Here is a 21,473-nt window from a genome sequence, read left to right as displayed (position 1 = left end):
ATGTTAGCAAGAGTAGCTCAGTTGGGAGATTGTTAGACTGAAGATTTGAAGGTCACACGTGTTTTATCCACGTTCAACGCACCTAATACAAGTTTATTACCTGACTATACAATCTAAAAACATAACTTGCTTATTCAATCTAAAATTAGTGATTATTTCTTTTTTAAAAATAATGAATTAGCGGAAATACCTTTACTTATGAATTTTCATTTTGAATATTAGCAAGGATAACTCTGTAGGGAGAGCGTCAGACTGAAGATTTGAAGGTCACGTGTTTGATCTCCACGTTCACCGCACCTGATTCTAGTTGCATAATCCGACTATTCAATCTAAAATTAGTCATTATTCCTTTTTGAAATCTTAATGAATTATCGGAAATACCTAACGTGTTCTAGTTCACCGCACCTTAAAAAAGTTGGATAACTTGAATATCTTATTAAAAATTAGTGATTATTTCTATTTAAAATTTCAATTAATTAGCGAACCTTTACTGATGAATTTTCATTTTTAATGTTAGTGTGGATAGCTCAGTTGAGATAGCGTTAGATTGAAGATCTCAAGGTCTCCTGTTCGATCCATGTTCACCACACATGGTTCACGGTGCATAATTTGACTATTCAATATAAAATTAGTGATTATTTCTTTCTAACATTTCAATTAATTAGTGGAAATACCTTTACTTAAAAACTGACTATTCAATAAAAAATTAGTCATTATTTCTTTTTAAAATCTCAATGAATCAGCGAAAATACCTTTACTGATGAATTTTCATTTCCAATGATTGCGGGGATAGCTCAGTTGGGAGAGCGTCAGACTGAAGATCTGAAGGTCACGTGTTTGATCCACGTTCACCGCACTTTATTTAGGTTGTATAATTTGAATATTCTTTCTAAAATTAGTGATTATTTATGTTTAAAATATAATGAATTAGTGGAAATACCTTTACTTGTGAATTTTCAATTTTAATATTAGCGTGGATAGCTCAGGGAGAGCGTCATATTGAAGATCGATTATTTCTTTTTAAAATCTCAATGAATTAGCAGAAGATCGATTATTTCTTTTTAAAATCTCAATGAATTAGCAGAAGATCTGTCACGTTTTGTATCCAACTGGCATAAGTTGACTAAGTTGCATAACTTTACTATTCAATCTAAAACATGTGATTATTTATTTTTTATGTTATCTAGGATGGCTTAGTTGGGAGAGCATCAGATTGATTATTGGAAGGTCTTGTGTTGAATCTGCATTCATCGCACCTTATAGTTTTATGAATTTTTATTTTTGATGTTAGCGGGGATAGCTCAATTGGGAGAGTGTCAAACTAAAGATTTGAAGGTCGCATGTTTAATCTCCACGTTCACCGCACCTGTTTCCATTTGCATAAGCTGACTATTCAATAAAAAATAAACTAGTTATTATTTATTTTTAAAATTTCAAAGAATAATGAATTAGCTGAAATACCTTTACACATGAATTTTGATTTTTAGTGTTAGCGGGGATAGCTTAGTTCGGACTGAATATCTGAAGGTTACATGTTTAATCCACGTTCGCGCACTTGGTTTACGTTGCATAAGTTCTTTAAGTTGCATAACTTTATTCAATCTAAAATGAGTGATTATTTCTTTTAAAAATATAATGAATTAGCGGAAATACCTTTACTTATGATTTTTTTTTCAAATATTAGCGAAGATAACTTAGTTTTGAGAGCGTCAGACTGAAAATGTGAAGGTCACGTGTTCGATCCACGTTCACCGCACCTGATTCAAGTCACATAACTTCACTCCTGACTATTCAATTTAAAATTAGTGATTATTTCCTTTTAAAATATCAATGAATTAGCTAAATACTTTACTAATGAGTTTTCATTTTTAATGTTAGCCCGGATAGCTTCGTTGGGAGAGCGTCACTAAAGATCTCAAGGTCACGTGTTAGATCCACGTTCACTGCACCTGATTCAAGTTGACTAAGTTGCATAATCTTGCTATTCAATCTAAAATTAGTGATTATTTCTTTTTAAAATCTCAATGATGTAGTGAAAATATCTTATTAACCGATAATTTTTATTTTTAATGTTAGCGGGGATAGCTCAGTTTGGAGAGCGTTCAAGTTGACTAAGTTGCATAACCTGGCTATAAAATCTAAAATTAGTGATTATTTCTTTTTAAAATCTCAATCAAGTAGTGAAAATATATTAAGAGATGAATTTTTATTTTTACTGTTCGCCGGGATAGCTCAGTTTGGAGAGCTTCATTAAAGATCTGAAAAAGTCACGTGAGAGCATCACTGAAGATCTTAACCGATGAATTTTTATTTTTAATGTTAGCGGGGATAGCTCAGTTTGGAGAGCATCATTGAAGATCTGAAAAAGTCACGTGAGAGCATCTCTGAAGATCTGAACGACACGTGTTTGATCCACGTTCACCGCACCTAATTCAAGTTGACTAACTTGCATAACCTAAATATTCAATCTAAAATTAGTGATTAGGTCACGTGTTTGATCCACGTTCACTGCACCTGATTCAAGTTGACTAAGTTGCATAACCTCGCTATTCAATCTAAAATTAGTGATTACTTCTTTTTAAAATCTCAATGAAGTAGTGAAAATATCTTATTAACCGATGAATTTTTATTTTTAATGTTAGCGGGGATAGCTCAGTTTGGAGAGGGTTCAAGTTGACTAAGTTGCATAATGTAGCTATTCAATCTAAAATTGATATTTCTTTTTAAAATCTGAATGAAGTAGTGAAAATATCTTAACCCATGAATTTTTATTTTTAATGTTAGTGGGGATAGCTTAGTTTGGAGAGCGTCACTAAAGATCTAAAAGTCACGTGAGAGCATCATTGAAGATCTGAAAGTCACTTGAGAGCATCACTGAAGATCTGAAAGTCACATGAGAGCATCACTGAAGATCTGAAAGTCACGTGTTTATCCACGTTCACCCCACCTAATTGAAGTTGACTAACTTGCATAACCTAAATATTCAATCTAAAATTAGTGATTATTTCTTTTTAAAATTCTTATTATTTAATCTAAATTTAGTGATTATTTCTTTTTAAAATTTCAGAATTTTCATTTTTCAATGTTATAGGGGATAGCTTAGTTGGGAGAGCTTAATATTGAAGATTTGAGTTGTTCAACCTTCACCACACCTGATTCAAGTAATATAACTTACTATCTTATCTAAATTTAGAGATGATTTCTTTTTAAAATTTCAATGAGTTAGCGTAAATAAGCTTAGGTGGGAGAGCTTAATATTGAAGATTTGAAGGTCAGGTGTTGTTCGACCTTCACCACACCTGATTAAAGTAATATAACTTACTATCTTATCTAAATTTAGAGATGATTTCTTTTTAAAATTTCAATGAGTTAGCGTAGAGATGATTTCTTTTTAAAATTTCAATGAGTTAGCGTAAATAATTTTACTGATGAATTTTCATTTTAATGTTAGCGTGGATAGCTCAATTGGGAGTGCATTTGTAGATAGCGTGGATTCCTAATTCTTTATTTGACTATAAATGTTCTATAAGACATTTAGTAAAATGACTCATTTTATTGCATGGAACAATAAAATTGATCTTCCCTTAGAATTGTCAATACATTCTACTTTCAATGTTGCTAAGTTGAGTCCTTCTGATGTAGGTGATGATTTTTCTTATTCGAGGACGAATCCTAAAGAGGGGGATGATGATAAGAATCACAGTGTACATTCTACTTTCAATGTTGCTAAGTTGAGTCCTTTTGATGTAGGTGATGATTTTTCTGATTCGAGGACGAATCCTTTTGAAGAGGGGGATGATGATAAGAATCACGGTGTTCCAACTGGACCTATTACACAACCCAAAGGCCAAGAAGATTCAACAAGCATTCATACTTCATCTACAAAATTGGATATGCTAGGTTCAACCATTATTTCATGTGTGACAAGCTGAGTCGTTTGAGTCAAGACCATTTGGAGATTCAAAAGTAAATATTTGCATGGTTGAAGTAGCGGATGAAGTTGCAAGCATCATTTCATGAGTCGTTAGAAAACTTTATTTCTTATTTTAATTTCATAAAGTTTGTAATGCTCAAATTGACTTCGTCTTCTGTGGAGATCTAAAGGGATCGAGATTAAATCACGGCCACTAACTTTTTTTGTGGGGAGACTATAAATACCCACACATTATTATGTAAAAGCATATTTGTGATCAATGAAATTGATCTCTCAAGTTGAGATGATCCCTCGTGTAGAAATTCGAGCATATCTTTGTCATTTCTAAGTTTTATGCAATTCTTGTGGTAGATTGCATCTGAGTCATTCAATCAAGCCTTGATCAAGTTCGATTGTGGAGTGACTCGATTTAGAAAAAGGTTCCATAATCTAATTCTAGCTTTATCTCTTGGTTGATCCAAATTTTGTATAAGAAGGAGCGTCGATTGAATCGATTCCATTAACAGTCTTCCGATGAGTTTATGATCCATGACCCATTTTTTATACCATTCACCTTCGAGCGCCACCATAGTTTTGCATCGTCCATGAGATGCATTGCGACCAACGTAACTCTTAGGTCCTATGAAAGTTCAAGTAACCTTCAAGTATTGTTCTACGTCAAAAATAAAGCTTTTTAATTCCTTAGCATCCCAGTTTCCATTTAAGGGGTTGTGTTCTTAGATTTTAAGTTTGTTAAGCCCACATGAACGTGGCTTGAGGTGTGGTTCTCTACAGCCCAACGTGTCAAACTCACTCGGGCGCTCATCAACCATGATGTCGTTCAACAAGAGAGACCTCGAAAACGACTGGATTATCGCATTAACCATTTGAATCACCTGCTCATCTCAACCATGACATCGTTCAACAAGAGAGACCTCGAAAATGACTGGATTATCGCATTAACCATTTTAATTACCTGCTCATCTCAACCATGATGTCGTTCAACAAGAGAGACCTCGAAAACGACTGGATTATCGCATTAACCATTTGAAATTGAACAAAATATCTATAACATAACTCTAACAAGGGTACGAAGTTCATAAAAGTCTTTTTAGTCTAAGATAGAAACTGTAAAATAAAATGAAATAAGAAAATAATATTCCATTGCCTGGAATCCATTATAGTGCTTCTCAATCCTAGGTAAAGTTTAAATACAATTTGTGACAAAAGATGAAACTATAAAATAAACGAAATAAGAACATAAAATTTTATTTTCGAGAATCAAACTCGAGTCTCCTCGATGAAAGCCAGATCTTCTGTGTAATGTCTAACTCTTCGACATATTTTTTTTTTTGTGTGTGATAGAGTTCTCAGAGATACCGCCACGTTTCTTGTTGTTTGATCATGTGGCTCTTTATTAAAAAGAGTCAACATCAAACATTAGGTCTTTGATTGGAAACCCATACAGGGGAGCGTCGATTGCTTCAATTCCATCAATGGTCTTCCTATGATTTTTTGGTGCATGACCAGTTTTTTATACAATTCACCTTCAAGCGCCACCATAGTTTTGCATCGTCCATGAGATGCATTGTAGGCCAATGTAACTCTCATGTCCTCTAAGCAAGTTCCTATAGTCTTGAAGTATAATATCAAAACATATTAACGTATTTGATATGTTAAATATTAAAATAATTGATGTGTATCATAAACATTAAATAAAAATATATATTTGAAATTTGAATGAGATTCATATTAATTAAACATATATTATGATATTCTACGACATTTTAATATTATTGAAATAAGATATTATATCTTAATGTATTAGGTATTCAAATATATAATTTGACAAAAATTATCCCAAGTTCACTTTAAATAGAACCCTAGGGTTAAGTCAAAAAGCATCGAACACTAAATACTGTGACATTTTAGGTGATATTTTGCAGAGGAAGCTGATAAGGTCTTCAAAGAGCATGTGGTCATGTCTGGCATTTTATATTAACAACATGGTGAAAAGAAACCAGAAATTCTGATACTGGTAATTAACTACAAACCTTTGAATAAGGTTTTAGAATAAATAAGATATCCAATCCAAAACAAAAATGATTTGATAAAAAGAATTTAGAGTCAAATGTTTTTATAAAATTCGACATGAAATTGTGATTACGGAAAATTCTAGTTTCCTAAAAGGACAAATATAACATAGCATTTAATGTCCAATTTAGAAAATATGAGAGGAACGTCATGCCATTTAGGCTAAATAACGCTCCATCCGAATTTCAGAAGATTATGAATGATATTTTCAATCCTTTCAAAAAAATTCGATAGTTTATATCGATGATGTGTTGATATTTTCTAAAACCATTAAGATCAACACTTTAAACATCTACATACATTCATTAATGTTATCAAAAGAAATCAGCTAGTTTTGTCCATACCTAAAATCAAATAATATCAAACTCATATACGTTTTCTTGGATTTTAAATTTATTTGAGCCTTATTAAAACCCATCCAATGGTCTTTGTCTCAAACTTTGGTGATGACGTATCCTAGAAAAGCAAACTTCAAAAAAAATTTAGGTTCTCTCAATTACGTGTCTTATATCCTTCAAGATATCACGCACATTTATAAATGTCTTGATGAGTGTCTTCAAAATAATACAAAGTCTTGATTTGTAAGGGATATCTCTACAACCCAAAAAAATCAATTCATTAGTCAAATAAACTCTCTTCTTACGTCTTATTGACCCAAGGGCAGATCTCATAATGAAACCTGACGCATCAAATATCGGATATGGAGGTATCTAAAATTGTCAAAGAGGACAGAGAATCAATTATCATATTTCATTCAAAAGCCTCCAATAATACCATATAAATTACAAAATAGTAAAAAAAAAAAATTATATATATATATATATTATTTCCATTGTACTATGTGTACAAAAATTTTAAAGAAAATTTAATTAACAAAACTATTAAAATGTATTCGAGAGTCAAATTTAGTTTTAGAAAAAGAAGGGAATAATCTTGTTTCAAACAAAAAAAATAATTTTTCTAGATAGAAGTAAATTTTGTTGTGGTTTGATTTTAAAATTCGACCTATAAAAGAAGTTGAAAACACCTTGGGGGATTACCTATGGGAGAATTTCTAACAAAGTCTCTCTTCTCTCCTCTGTCTTCTTAAACTGATACTAATCCAACCAATCATTTACATGGACTCAAAAGTTCAATTACCTATAAAAGAAGTTGAAAACACCTTGTGAAAGTATCTAAGGATACTACGACCTCTAGCTTTGCAAAATCCAGCGTTGTTGGCGCTTATCAAAATCGCTGCCAAAATAAAGTTTAACAAGTGGTTCTATGATGTAGTGGTTATCATTTTCGACTTTGAATCTAATGACCTGTGTTTAATTCCCGATAGGTAATCCACCAATTTATACAAAATTGGTCCATAGCCGATTCGGTAGGGTCACTTTTGGACCGATAATCTATAGAAGGGGTCACTAAGGTTGAGATCATACAAAATGGGACCATAGCTCAATGTTAGAGCATTTGATTGCAGATCAAGAGGTCACCAATTCAAACCTAGTTGGGCCCTGTTAGGCCTGCTGCTTATTTATAGCTTGGTCAACGGTTATATCCGGTAAAGCTATATTTGGTAAAGCTATATCCGGTAAAACTATATTTTGTGAAGCTATATCTTGTAAAGCTATATATTAAATAGCTATATATAGTAGATGGTTAAATCGGGTAAAGCTATATATAGTAAATGACTATATATAGTAGATGGTTAAATCTGGTAAACCTATATATAGTAAACTGAACTATATATATATACCATGCGCTTTGAAAACTACTTTCTATTGTCTGTAATTCTCTCTTACTGTACATACATGAAGTCATCAATAGAAAAATTCTTTTAGCCAGAGTTCTCCTTGCATTTTTCTCTATCCTGTTCTTTGTGTTCATCTAGATCGAGCGTGTGCGTTGTTGTGCGATCCCAACAACTGGTATCAGAGCTAGGCGAAATTCACCACGATCTGTGAAGATGAAAAGTTCAAAGATTGGAATTGAGAAGTTCGATGGATCCGATTTCGGTTTCTAGATGATGCAGATTGAAGATGATCTGTACCAGAAAGATCTTCACGAACCTCTGTTGGGAGTGAAGTCGAAATCCATGACCATGGAACAATTGAAGCTCAAGGATCGACAAGCCTTGGGGCTGATTCGATTGACGCTATCCAAAAACATGGCATTCAACATTATCAAGTAGAAGACAACGTCAGATCTATTGAAGGCGCTGTCAAATATGTATGAAAAAACATCGACTATGAACAAGGTGTATTTAATGTGGAGATTGTTCAATCTACAGATGTCTGAAGGTGGACCTGTTGCTGATCATGTAAATGAATTCAATATGATCATAAGTCAACTGAGTTCGGTGGAAATTAATTTCGAAGATGAAATGAAAGCGTTGATTTTGATGTCATCCTTACCCGAGTCATGGGATACTGTTGTTGCCGCAATTAGCAGTTCCCGAGGATCTGATAAACTGAAGTTTTGTGAAATTCGAGATGTAGTTCTCAGCGAAAGTATTCGCAAACGGGAAACTGGAGATTCACCAGGCAATGCTCTCAGTGTTGATCGAAGGGGAAGAAGTAAACCGAAGGGCAAAGAGAAAGCAGAATCACAAATCTAGAGATGTGATGATTCTATAAATTCAGCAGAAGACATTGGGGATGCTCTAATCCTCAGCGTGGACAGTTCGATTGAATTCTGGATTTTGGATTCAGGTGCATCTTTTCATTCGTCTCCAAATAAAGAGTTGTTCTGGAATTTCAAGTCTGGAAATTTCGAGAAGGTGTATCTTGCCGACAACAAAGATTTGGAGATTAAAGGAAAAGGAGATGTCTACATAAAAACTCCAGTAGAAAATCAGTGGACATTAAAGGATGTCAGATATATTTTTGGTCTCTGAAGGAACTTGATCTCTATTGGTCAGTTGGACAGCACAGGTTATGCAACAAAGTTAGGGAAGAGTTCGTGGAAAATTATGAAGGGTGCTACGGTGGTAGCACGTGGCTCAAAATCTGGAACCTTATACACAACTGCAGGGTGTATGAACATAGCTGCTGTTGCTGAGAGTGCTTCAAATTCAAGTCTACAGCACAATAGACTTGAACCTATGAGCGCGAAAGGAATGAAGAGGCTGGCTGCGAAAGGAGTTTTAGAAGATCTGAAATCTGTTGATGTGGGTCGTTGTGAGAACTACGTTATGAGCAAGCAGAAACGAGTTAGCTTCATAAGAACCACCAGAGAATTGAAGAAAGTGCGATTGGAAATGGAACCAGATGTGGAGCACGGTTCCAAGACCACGAAGACAGTGGGAGTTGAGCTTGAGTTGCAGGGAAACTCACCTAGTGATGTTGTAGCAGATACTCAAGAAACTCCTGAGACTACTGCTGAGGAACCAGATGTGGAGCAAGGTTCCAAGACAACAAAGCAAGTGGGAGTTGAGGTTGAGTTGCGGAGAAAATCACCAAGTGATCTTGTAAAAGATACTCAACAAACTCCTGAGGTTGTTGCGGAGGAATCAGCAGTGGAGCAACTGACACTTGAACTGGTGTTGAGAAGATCATTCTGTACTATCAGAGTACCAGATATGTATGTACCTTCATTACACTATCTGTTGCTGATGAAAGGGAACCACAACCCTTTGATGAGACCCTACAGTTGGAGGATACAACCAAGTAGGAGCAAGCCATGGATGATGGGACGTCTAGGCTTCAAAAATGCATTGTACTGACATTGAGTACGTGACAATAGTTGAAGCTGGAAAGAAGACGATATGGATGACTGACGATCTGGAAGAATGGGCAAGAAGCAGCACGAAGATTCTTAACAGAAATAGTCATAGTGTCATACAGTTGGCGAAGGAACCCGGTTTATCATTTAAAGAGAAAACACATAAGACGATACTATTTCACTTGCAGGTTAGTGAAAGATGGTGATGTATTTGGAGAAGATAGAGGGTGCAAAGAATCCAGCAAACATGTTGACAAAATGTGTTGATGTTGGAATATTGAGGTTGTGCACAGCCTCAATTGATATGGTGCCATGAAGACCATGAAGATGCTCATGGTCGTTTGAGAATGAAATTCTTGGTTGACTAGATCAGTCTCCAAGTGAGAGAATTGTTAGGTTATGGAGCCTGCGGCTTATTTATAGCTTGGTCAACGGTTATATCCGGTAAAGCTATATTTGGTAAAGCTATATCCGGTACAACTATATTTGGTAAAACTATATCCGATAAATCTATATATGGTAAATAGCTATATATAGTAGATGGTTAAATCGGGTAAAGCTATATATAGTAAATGGCTATATATAGTAGATGATTAAATCTGGTAAACCTATATATAGTAGATTTGAAAAGTACTTTCTATTCTCTGTAATTCTCTCTTACTGTACATACGTAAAGTCATCAATAGAAAAATTCTTTTAGCCAGAGTTCTCCTTGCACTTTTCTCTATCCTGTTCTTTGTGTTCATCTAGATTGAGCATGTGCGTTGTTGTGCGATCCTAACAGGCCCTTCTATCTTGGATAGAAATTTGTTACACTTTTTGGACCGACACTATGTCTAAGGGGTCACTAAGGTTAAAATTCTACAAAATGGATCCATGGCTCAGTGGTAGAGAATTTGACCGGTCACCCGTTTGAACTTGATTGGGCCCTTTTATTTTGGAGAGACACTTTTTACACTTTTAGACTGACACTCTGTAGAAGGGGTCATTAAGGTTGAAATCATGCAAAATGGGTCCATAGCTCAGTGGTAAAGCATTTGACGGCAGATCAAGAGGTCACCTGTTCGAATTTGGTTGGTTCCTTTTATCATTTTACTTTGTTTTCAACCTCTTTTAACTTGCAATCCGTGCTTGGAGAACCCATCGAAATGTGAATTTGTAACCCATCCGTTAGGGTTTTTTGAATGATTCTCTAGATTATCCCTTCCATGTTGGGAGTCGGGCCATGGGTCTTGGGTGAAGGAACCGTTGGTTTACCGCCCCTAAGAGTTAAGGAAGCATCTTGAGGCTAGTTTCACATAGTATCATTGTCTTTGAGATAACAATTCTTTTCTATTTTATATAAATTTTTTAAATATGGGTTCATTTCCAAATGCATGCTAACACCCTTATTGTTGAATAAATGACATGAAACTAGTTTCACACAGTAACGTTGCCTTTTTCTCCTATTGGTGGAAGGATAATAGGTTGATTATACCTATAGGGTAGTTTTAAGCGTGACAACGAGACTAAGTTTTTTTTTTTTTTAGTTAAAAATTAGAATTATAACAATCTGCCTAAAACCCTCAGACTAATTTTGCTTCATTTCTAAATGCAAGCAGACAAAGTAGAAAAATGAAAACATGTAAATTGTAAATTCAAACATTTCAAAGAAATAAAAAAGTTTTGATGGTACCAATGCTAACCAGAAAACAATCAACCAAATTGATTTCGAACATAGAAAACTTCATGTCTCCATCTTGTAAGGCCAATAAACCAAAGGGCCTAATATAGTAGAGAAATGAAAAAATGTTACCCTCATATGTGTTGTGTCATAAGTGATCCATGGATGTTGACTTTGACCAATTCCTACTATTTTTTTTTCTATATTTTGAAACTATTTTACACACTTTTTTTTTGTACTCATTATAATTTTACCTTTTAAGGTTGTAAATATTTGTGCACGGGTGACTATTATGATTATTAGTCAACTGAGTTAAGTGGAAATAAATTTTGAAGATGAAATTAAAGTATTAATTTTGATGTCATCTTTACCTGAGTTTTGGGATATTGTTATTAATGAGATTCAATCTAATGCCATTAGTAATTTACAATGATAATATTCAAAATACTTGACAAAAAAGAATAGTCAACGTAAGATATTTGAAACAAATAAATATTTTGTCCTGTATGATATATCAAATCACTCATTTGAAATTCCTTAATAATAAACCTGAAGTCTTACATCTTTTATAGTGAAAAGTTCCTTAAATAGAAGTCTTATTAGATACTTCTAAACATTTAGAGATCAACTACACACAAAGCTAAACATTCTAAAAAAAATTAGGGGTTAAACTTTTAAGTTAACTTAATTTAAGAAACTTATGATTTTTATATTATCAAGAGTTTAATTGAGCTACATCAATTCAATCGAGTGGACCCAAGAATTGAACCAAACCAAACCAACTAGTTAGTAACATGATTTAGTGGAAGCATTTTCACGCAAAGTAGAAGCAATAATGGATGGTTTGAAATAATATAGTTTTCACCTCTTGTTTCTCGAGTGAATATTGAAATAATATAGTTTTCATGTTAAGTTTTGCACGGAAGAAAGAAAGACGGGGATGTAAAGTATTATTTCAATTTGTTTGTAATATACAACAATATATAAATTAACTATAAGAAATATATAAAATTACATGTTCTCCAAGAGCTTCAATCAACACCGGAGGGTTACTTCTGCAACCACTCTAAAGGTGCTCAAGATCACAACGAGTTAGATAAAACAGCTCTAGAACTTTGAATCCAATAACTTGAGTTTGACTCATGATAGGATCTCCCTTCTTGTGGAATCTGCAGAAAATAGGAAACCCATTCCAAAATAAATTTTTACAAGGGGTTCTATAGTGTAGTGGTTAACACTTCGGACTTTGAATCCAACGACTTGGGTTCTACTCCCGGTAGGACCTTTGACAACACAAGACATTTTAAAACAAAATAGTGTTACCACTTCCCATGAGTGCATAGGTGGCGTTGTCATAATCCTGCTAGCAAATCGTGGTGCAGCTCATGGTACATATACCATAGCATCCCACCTAAAGAGAAATAAGGGGCCTCTATGCATAATGTCTTGGGGTCAAGGGTACATCCGGGGAATCTATTACTTTAGGGATACCACTTTAGTTATCCTAGGAGGTAAAGTCATATGGATCGTGAGAGCATTTTCTCCCATATCTTGGTTTCGCTAACTAAAGTTTTCCAATAACTCCCAAACTTCATTACCTTATATAACCTCTCGGGAAAAGGATTACCTTATATAACCTCTAGGGAAAAGGATTCATACAACATTTCATAAAATAAGATCTACTGAGAAAACCCGAGAAAATGTCAACTTTTGAGTTGACTTGGACAGTTCAGTTGAACTGGCCGTATCATCGTTTTCTTCCTCTGAAAAGAAATAAGATGCACATTTTTCGCATCGCCGCCATCTGAAACTCGGCCTGTACAGCCACATTTAAAGTGTTTCTCTCCTCGATTTCTTCGTGAAACTTAAAGATGGATGTTACAAGAAAGGGCTTGGGATTTATTTGATAACTTCTCGTGGATCGTAGCCTAAGATATTCGCTACCAAAGTTCATCCAAAATCTGATTTATCGCTGGAGATAAAACAAAGGATTTCTTATTGGGTAGCCGATTCTAGGGGTTTCAAGGCTCTATTTCTTCATTAAACCTCTTCCATATCCTATCTTCAGGCTAAAGGAATTGGTTTGGAGGAACGTCTTTGAGTGTAGAACCTTAATTTTCAAAAATCGTTCTCGGTATGCAACTCATTCGAAACGCCAGATTTTCAATCTCGTGGGTAGCTTATTCTACGACGTTTTAGCTCTGGATTCCTTCATCAAGTTTACTCAACTTCTTCCTCTGAAGCTACAGGAATCCTTAATTTGAAGGAAAAGAGATCGTATATAGGAATTTTGACTCTTATCCCCAATTTAATTTTGAAACCTATTTCCTTCAATTTGGCACGCTCTCGAGGTTATTTTTCTTCGTGGTCTTCTATGAAAGCATTCCTTGGAGGTACAGAAACTGATTGGAATCATTCTTTCTCGACGAGTCATCATGTTTCCTCGGGTTGGATTTTCATGTTTTTCTTGAAGTTCTTCAATGGCGGATTGAATTGGGGGAATGGTTTCTAGGCACTTTCAGCACTCTATTCCTTCATAGAACTTGTGGGTAATCTTGTTGAGAAACAGTAGGAATAAGTTTGAACAGAAATGGTGGAGGATTGCTCTCGAATTTGGAAGAAATCTTAGAGTAGGAGACCCATAATCTAAACGCCTATTGCCTTCGATTGGGGGATCGACCTTTCTCGATTCTTATTCCATATTGTTGCTCCTACTTTAGACTTCATAGGAGGAGCTTAAACCGACATTGAGAGCTCCAGATTCTTCGTTATTTAGAAGTTTGAAGAGAAATGGTGGAGGATTGCTCTCGAATTTGGAAGAAATTTGAGAGTAGGAGAAACACAATCTAAACGTTTATTGCCTTCAATTGGGGGATCGACCTTTCTCGATTTTTATTCCATATTGTTGCTCCTACTTCCGAGTTTATAGGAGGAGCTTAAATCGACATTGAGAGCTCCAGAATCTTCGTTATTTAGAGATCGATCTTTCTGGATAATTTTTTGGTGATATCAACTCCAATCATGGCCTTTCGACCTTGGCTTTGCATACTAGTCGTTGGATGTGATGATCCGTGCGTGTTCGTTCTAGATCATATCAAATTTTGGAGGACATCCGACAGTTAAGATTTGAGTTCGAAAGATTTTGCTCGGATGGTCACGGTAGATGCTCTGATTCTAATTAGAGTGGCATTTCTGTAATTATCCATTCTACTAGGGGGTTTTTTTTTTTGGTTAATTTACCACTTTTCGAATATTTTCTTATTATTTTTCTTTAAAAATCCAAAATTTTTCTACAAATTTCTCATCCCTTTTTTATCATTTTTCCCTTTTTTTTTTGAACTTGAGATTCCTTCTAGATGAATTACAAATCCGGAAAGATTTTTTATAATTGATAAAATGACTTTTTTGCCCTTTTGATTTACTTTTTCGTTTCCAATCCTTTTCAAAAGGCCTTTAACTCCGTGAAATCACTTGTTAGGGTACACGAGTGACTTGACTAAGTACTTTGTTCTTGCTTAATCCTTTAATTTTTTTCCTTTCTATCCATTGGGTCTTTCATGAGTGGCTTATTCTTATGGGAGATAATTTCCTTCATTTTTTGGGTGTTACATATACATACTCGTTACAAACACAAAATAAGAAGCAGACTTAAAAGAAGATCAAAAAATACTAGATTAAAAACAGAGGTTAGTCCATACTTGAAAAAAAATGATAAACTTCAAAGTCCATACTTTAAAAACAGAGGTTAGTCCATACTAGATTAAAAACAGAGGTTAGTCCATACTTGAAAAAAATGATTAAAAACATATACATACTCCAAAGTCCGCTCTCATCCACGACCAACTCTTAGTTACTTGAAAAAAAATGATAAACATGAAGTGAGTAAAACTTAGTAAGTAGCCTACTAGTAGGTTCTTAATGGCGACCTTAAGCTATGATATTACTTCTTGTTATGTTTTGAGGATCTTATACTGATCTTGAAAACCATCCCCTAAAATAACCTTCAATTTTCTCCCCATGAACACACTTTTGAAGTTTTTTTTTTTTTTTTTTTGAAAATTCAACGGTATTTTTTTAAAAAACAAATTAATAGTTTCTATAGATTTTTTTTTTAAAGATTAAGTGTATTATTGAAACTTCTAAAAAAATTATGAGTATTTTTTTAGATAAAGTGCAAAGTTCAATGGTATTTTTATTAATTTAGCTTATAATTTAAAAAAAAATACAAATTTTTGTTGATTAAGTTAATATTAATTTTATTAAAATACATAACACCACATCAAAATTAATTTATTAGGAATAAAATTAAAACTAAAAAATCAATTTATTTTAAACTAAAAAATTAACTTATTTTAAAACTAAAAAGTATACTTAATTTAACTAAAACATCCCTTATCCCAACTCTAAAGAATTTAATTCCAAGCTCTCTTCTAATAGACAAACGATTTATTTACATCTGTTGTAAAATTTCACTTCATCAATTTAAGTAGCGTTCAACTATAAATATCGAATTTTAAAGTATTCCTCCGCAAAGTAAATCTGTTGAAACTATCTATCAAAGGTGTTCCATAATGAGTTGTGGAGAAGTGTTTCCTTAAATTCTAATTTCAATTAAGGATGTCAATGACAAAAAAGTGCAAGAGGCTAGAAGGTTTGTAGTGGAAGAAAATAACAAGAGTCATGGACATCGTTTTGTTTACAAGCTATATCATGTGTCTTATTCATGGTTACTTAAATCTCATTGAATTGGTGCGCCTTTCACATCAGAGACATTTGTGCCTTAAACCGAGCTCTTTGCAATAGCAAACTTATTAAAAACTCTTTGCTTGCTACAACATTTTCTTGACATAATTGGACCAAAGGACGTTATGGACGACCATAGCTCACTGTATTGGTCTCCAATCATGAAGTGTGACATCGGATCTTTGTGCATACCATATTCATGAACTATAACATGGCAAGAAATTTTTTATGTTTTGACTGGGCATGCCATATTCTGTTGTTCTTATATATCTTTAGTTACGTATAATTAAAGCAAAGAAGTATAGACATGGTTTCCAACCAACCCTTCCTTTATAGTTAGTTCGACGAATGGGTTTTTGTTATCATTTTATCGTTAACCCTTCCGCTCGATTTTGTGTTATAATATCATACAGGGAATGAGAAGCGACCTTACTTGGACAAAATTATATACCGTTTGATAATTATTGTTGATAACAAAGATATATTGAATTATAAGCATTTTAAGTTCAAAAGTAACAAATTACTTGTACATCTTTTACTTATAATCTTCATATTCTTTATATAGCGATAAGGAAGGGAGGGATAGAAAAGATACTCATAATATCATTATGACTATGCCATATTTCATTAATAAAAGAGAGTAATACATCCACAAACACACACGTATATATTTCGAGAGAGAGAGAGGGCTTTATTATAAGTAGAGATAGCATTTTAGTAGTTGTATTGCTACTTGGGGACAAGGAACTCGAGAACTTCTTTAAAAGTTCTGCACCTTTGTAATAAAAGACAAGGAATATCATTGTTATTTATAACTTCGATCACAATAATATAAATTCTGTGAGGACGACGTTCTCTAGTCATACCAACCAGACCGTTCACCACACGCTTGTAGATGAAACGATGTCCACTATTCTCGTTATTCTTTTTAACTACGAACCTTCCTGCATTCTGCACTACTAGGATATTGACATCCTTAATTGGTACTAAAGCATCTAAAGGCAACCCTTCCACACGGCTCATTCTAACACCTTTGGTAAATAGTTTCAAGAGACATTGTTAGGCCGATTTTGTTCATGAATACTTAAGAATTTGATATTTATAGTTGTAGTTGAACGCTACTTAAATTGATGAAGTGAAATCTTACAATAGAGTCTAATAAAGCGTTTGTCCATTAGAATAGGTTGGAATTAAATTCTTTATAGTTCGAGATAATAGTTGTATTCTTTAAGTCATTGAGACTAGTGTTACTAGTACTTGTTAGTATATTTGAGTATAAATATTAAAATGATTAGTTATTAAATATTGTTTGAATTAAAGCGTTTATAATTCAAATGATCTTCATAACCTAATTCATAAAAAAATAAATAAAATAATTAGGAAGCATTTATGTGCTAGATCAAAATAAGATGCATAAAAAGAACTTGTCGTAATTACTTTATTCTGTCATACCCATAACACTTCGATACGTAACCAAACCATAACGTTTCATGAAAATGTCTTACTCCTATCGTTACATTACGTTTAGTGCATCCTTCTCGTATCCTATCTCAAATATACCATTGAACACATGGAACCGTAAGTATTATCATACAATTCACATATTATAACATATCATAAGCATATCGATTCACAAACATTTCACACATATCAATATATATGACACTTGCAGAACCACGAGCACAGTCAACATCAAATATAACCATATGGATGGTATGGCCACCTACCTGATTAGCTTAGGCTGGTGTCCCCAATTTATCCTTAACAAAGTTCGATTTGTCTTTTGTATTAAAGTCAACCTATATGAACATGACATCAATTTCAATCATTTCTCTAAATTTTATGATGTTGTAGTGTTAGATTTCATGGGAAAATTGCACGAGTAAGGTCTTAAAATGTCTATATATCAAAACTGTTTAACACTTCCCAAATCTTGATTTTTTTGGCTGTATGAGTTTTTTTTTTTTTTTTTTTTTTTTTTTTTACTTGTGTTCCTAATCTTATTTCGGTGTGTTTGTTACATTTTTTTTTTAATTATGTTACCAATTAGCCAATTTAATCAATTCATCCTTTATGTTTTTTTTTAATTAGGTTAGTGGCTAATTTAATCTATTCTATTTATTTTATTTTATTTTATTTTTTTGCTATTGATGGACTATCTTTCTAAAACATACTAAATAAAACTAAATAATTGGTTATGAGAGGATATGAGATATAACTTAAGGTTAAATCTCTTTCCATACGAGAATAACTAATTCTCATGTCCATCTTTGCTACCATGTACTAAATTAATGATTTTATTTCTCTTGGGTCAAAACCATCCTTAAAACACAAAATTGAAGTTGTAGTTAGTCAATTATAATATTTGACGTGCTAGTTTTCAAACTACTTTAAATGGGTGTAAAGAGAGCATGAGAATAACTTAGTTTCACTCATCTGACACGTGTTGGGCATGTACTGAACACTTTGAACACTTTGAACATTACAAATTTATAATCCATCGTATCAGACAGTTGACTTTGAATATATTTTGAGAGTGAAACATACATTAAGCTTTTTTTTTTAAGTATACAAATATATAAACTTATTTATATGAATTTATTTCTAATATAAAATTGATAAATTTTTTGAAATAATTCTTTTTAATTAATGTATCATTGTCACATCGGTATCCTAGTTTTTTAAGAATGACATGTTACTGTTAGTAACAGAAAAAGAAAACAGTAAGATCAGAAGAATTGGGAGAAATCTCTCTTCCAATGGAAGAATGACTAAATCAAATCTAATTCAAATAACTAGATCAAATCTAATCCAAATAACTCAATCAAATCTAATCCTAACAATCCCTCTCTTAACACGAATAGTAATCAGTTTATATCTACGACCTCAAACCAAACTTCCACTAGGTAACTTCATCAATTCCCATGTGCCATTTCAGTTTATAACTTCAGATCCCTCCCTTGCCTCCATTTCTCACTCTTCAATACTTCTCTAAAGTTTACAATGTTTGCAGGTTCAGTAGGGGTAAACATGGCTGAGCTTCATCATCTTCTTTACAAAAAAAAAAACTTCTCCTATTGCATAGTCTCTCATCCAGACTGGTGGTCTCTTATTCCTTGCCTTATTCGAGCTAGGAGAGCTTGCTTCAGCCAAAGAGCCAGATGAAATATTTTCCTCTGCAGTATTTTCATCTGCTGCTTCTATATCATTATTTTCATCTGCCACTTCTATATCCTTATTTTCATCTGCCGTTTCTATATCATAGAGTCTGTAAGTTTTTGACTCTTCACTAACTCCCAGCAAAACATAAATCAAACTCTTATCATCTAGCTTAGTTCTTTGAGCTGCCTCCTCTTCTTGTCTCTGAATCAACTCGAGCTCACAATATTGTTTTTCTTCCTTCCACTGCAGCTCCAGAACTAATCGTCGCTGTGCTTTTTCTACCCTTCTTCTATTCTCTTCCAGCATTTTATCTAGCTCTTCTCTCTCTTTTCGTGCTTGTTCTTCTTTTTGTCTTGTAGCAGTAAGAGCGACTTCTTTCTCTTTCTCAAGCTGCACATCAACATCATCAAACAACTTCGTGCGACCTTCCTATATTCGCCTCTGTATTTCTAATTTAGTCTATTCAGAGTTTAGCCTTTCTTCAACATTCTTCTGAATTAGTTCTTCCATCCTCCTAGCTGCATCTTCTTCTAACATCTTCAACTCTGTTTCACGCCTTTTCTTCTCTTCTTCCTCTGTCTTAAGCTTCTCTATGGAATGATTCCGATCAGTGGATGCACGACTAGGACTGGAACTGGACGATTTGAAGAAAGGAGATAACGAGGAAGACCTACTTCTACGTTGGCGGCGAGGGAACTTGAACGACTGCTTCTCCTGGAATTGGTAGTGGAATGATAGGGGGAAGAACTTTGGTCCCTTCTGCTTCTCTGACTATGGCGATAGGAATTGGAGCGGTGAGTGTACGACAGAGACCTTGAACCACTTCTCCCCATAAGTTTCAATTGAGTTTGAACGGCTGCTACAGGTTGAGATATAGCATGCAATACGAACATTCGATTCAAAGACATCTTTGTCTCCATGATTAAGCCTCTCTCAGGATGAAACACCTTGCATGTTCCATTTTGAAACAAAAAGGTAACCCCTTTGATTCCATTCACTTCCAGCAGTACATTACCCTTTCCGGTTACAACCATGCTTGAGTTGTTGCCCAGCTTCACTGAATCTCTGAAACATCCATCAAAATCTGAAAAAAATATTTCTTCTTCCCACACATATGATTGCTACATCCCAAGTCAAGGAACCACATATCTTCTTTATTGACCTTATTCATATTCACGTAAGCCTCAGCGACATCTCTTCTTGACTCTCTGCATAGTTTGTCTCATTCTCCTTGCTTTGACATTCCTATTGAAAATGTCCTAGCTTGTGACAGTTATAGCACTCCACTATGGCCTTGTTGAAGGTTTGTCTGCCTCGTCTGGTATTGCTTTGACATTCCCATTGAAAATGTCCTAGCTTGTGACAATTATACCACTCCACTATGGCCTTGTTGAAGGTTTGTCTGCCTCGTCCCCTTCCTATGCCTCTAAAGCTTCCACGACCTTGACTCCTTCCTCCAGCAGACTGCACAAGTGGACTCTCCATCGACATACTTTTATTATGACACACGTAGAAGACTGCTGCTTCTAGTTTTAACTAGTTTAGGGCATGACTCTGATACCAAAATGTTAGGAACAGAAAAAGAAAATTGGAAAGATAAGAAGAATCGGGAGAAATCTCTCATCCAATTGAAGAATGACTAAATCAAATCTAATTCAAATAACTAGATAAAATCTAATCCAAATAACTCGATCAAATCTAATCCTTACAGTTATCATATCTATTTGGTATCATATTTATGTCTCGTATCTATATCTCATTTTTATTTTTGTGACTTTGAGATATTTTGCTTTTATAAATAGATATCTTCACGAAAATAAGTTTAATTTATGTTGAGATGGAGAATAAAAATTGACACTTAAGGACGTTGATACTTGGGACTTTGATTCCTCTTGGTGTGAAGCTTGCATCTTGCAATTACTTGGGTAGAGAATGTGTTTCACTTACAAATCACTCAAGAGAAAATAATCAAATAACGAACCATATTTGAGAGAGGATAACTTTTTTTTTTTTAATCTTCGAGAAATAAGAAAGAATAAAAATTAAAACATGGCAGGAATGACATCTTCTTGAATCTTTGTTTTGTTCTCCTAAATGTATATAAAAAAAATAAAAAATAAAAATCTTATATATTTTTATATATAATTTAAGTACCTATTTAATAAAACTCCATCCAAACTTCTACTC

At 33.8% G+C, this 21,473-nt stretch overlaps 1 non-coding gene across 1 annotated transcript; it reads left to right on the top strand.

The window, feature by feature from the left end:
* Positions 1 to 783: 783 nt before the first annotated feature.
* On the top strand, positions 784 to 856 carry TRNAF-GAA (transfer RNA phenylalanine (anticodon GAA)). Its single transcript has one exon. It is a non-coding gene; the product is annotated as a tRNA-Phe (tRNA).
* Positions 857 to 21,473: the final 20,617 nt, after the last annotated feature.

This window comes from Cucurbita pepo, chromosome 10 (genome assembly GCF_057944985.1).
Source record: "Cucurbita pepo subsp. pepo isolate OVF chromosome 10, ASM5794498v1, whole genome shotgun sequence".
Classification (NCBI taxonomy): domain Eukaryota; kingdom Viridiplantae; phylum Streptophyta; class Magnoliopsida; order Cucurbitales; family Cucurbitaceae; genus Cucurbita; species Cucurbita pepo.
This window is presented reverse-complemented; position numbering and strand designations above follow the sequence as displayed.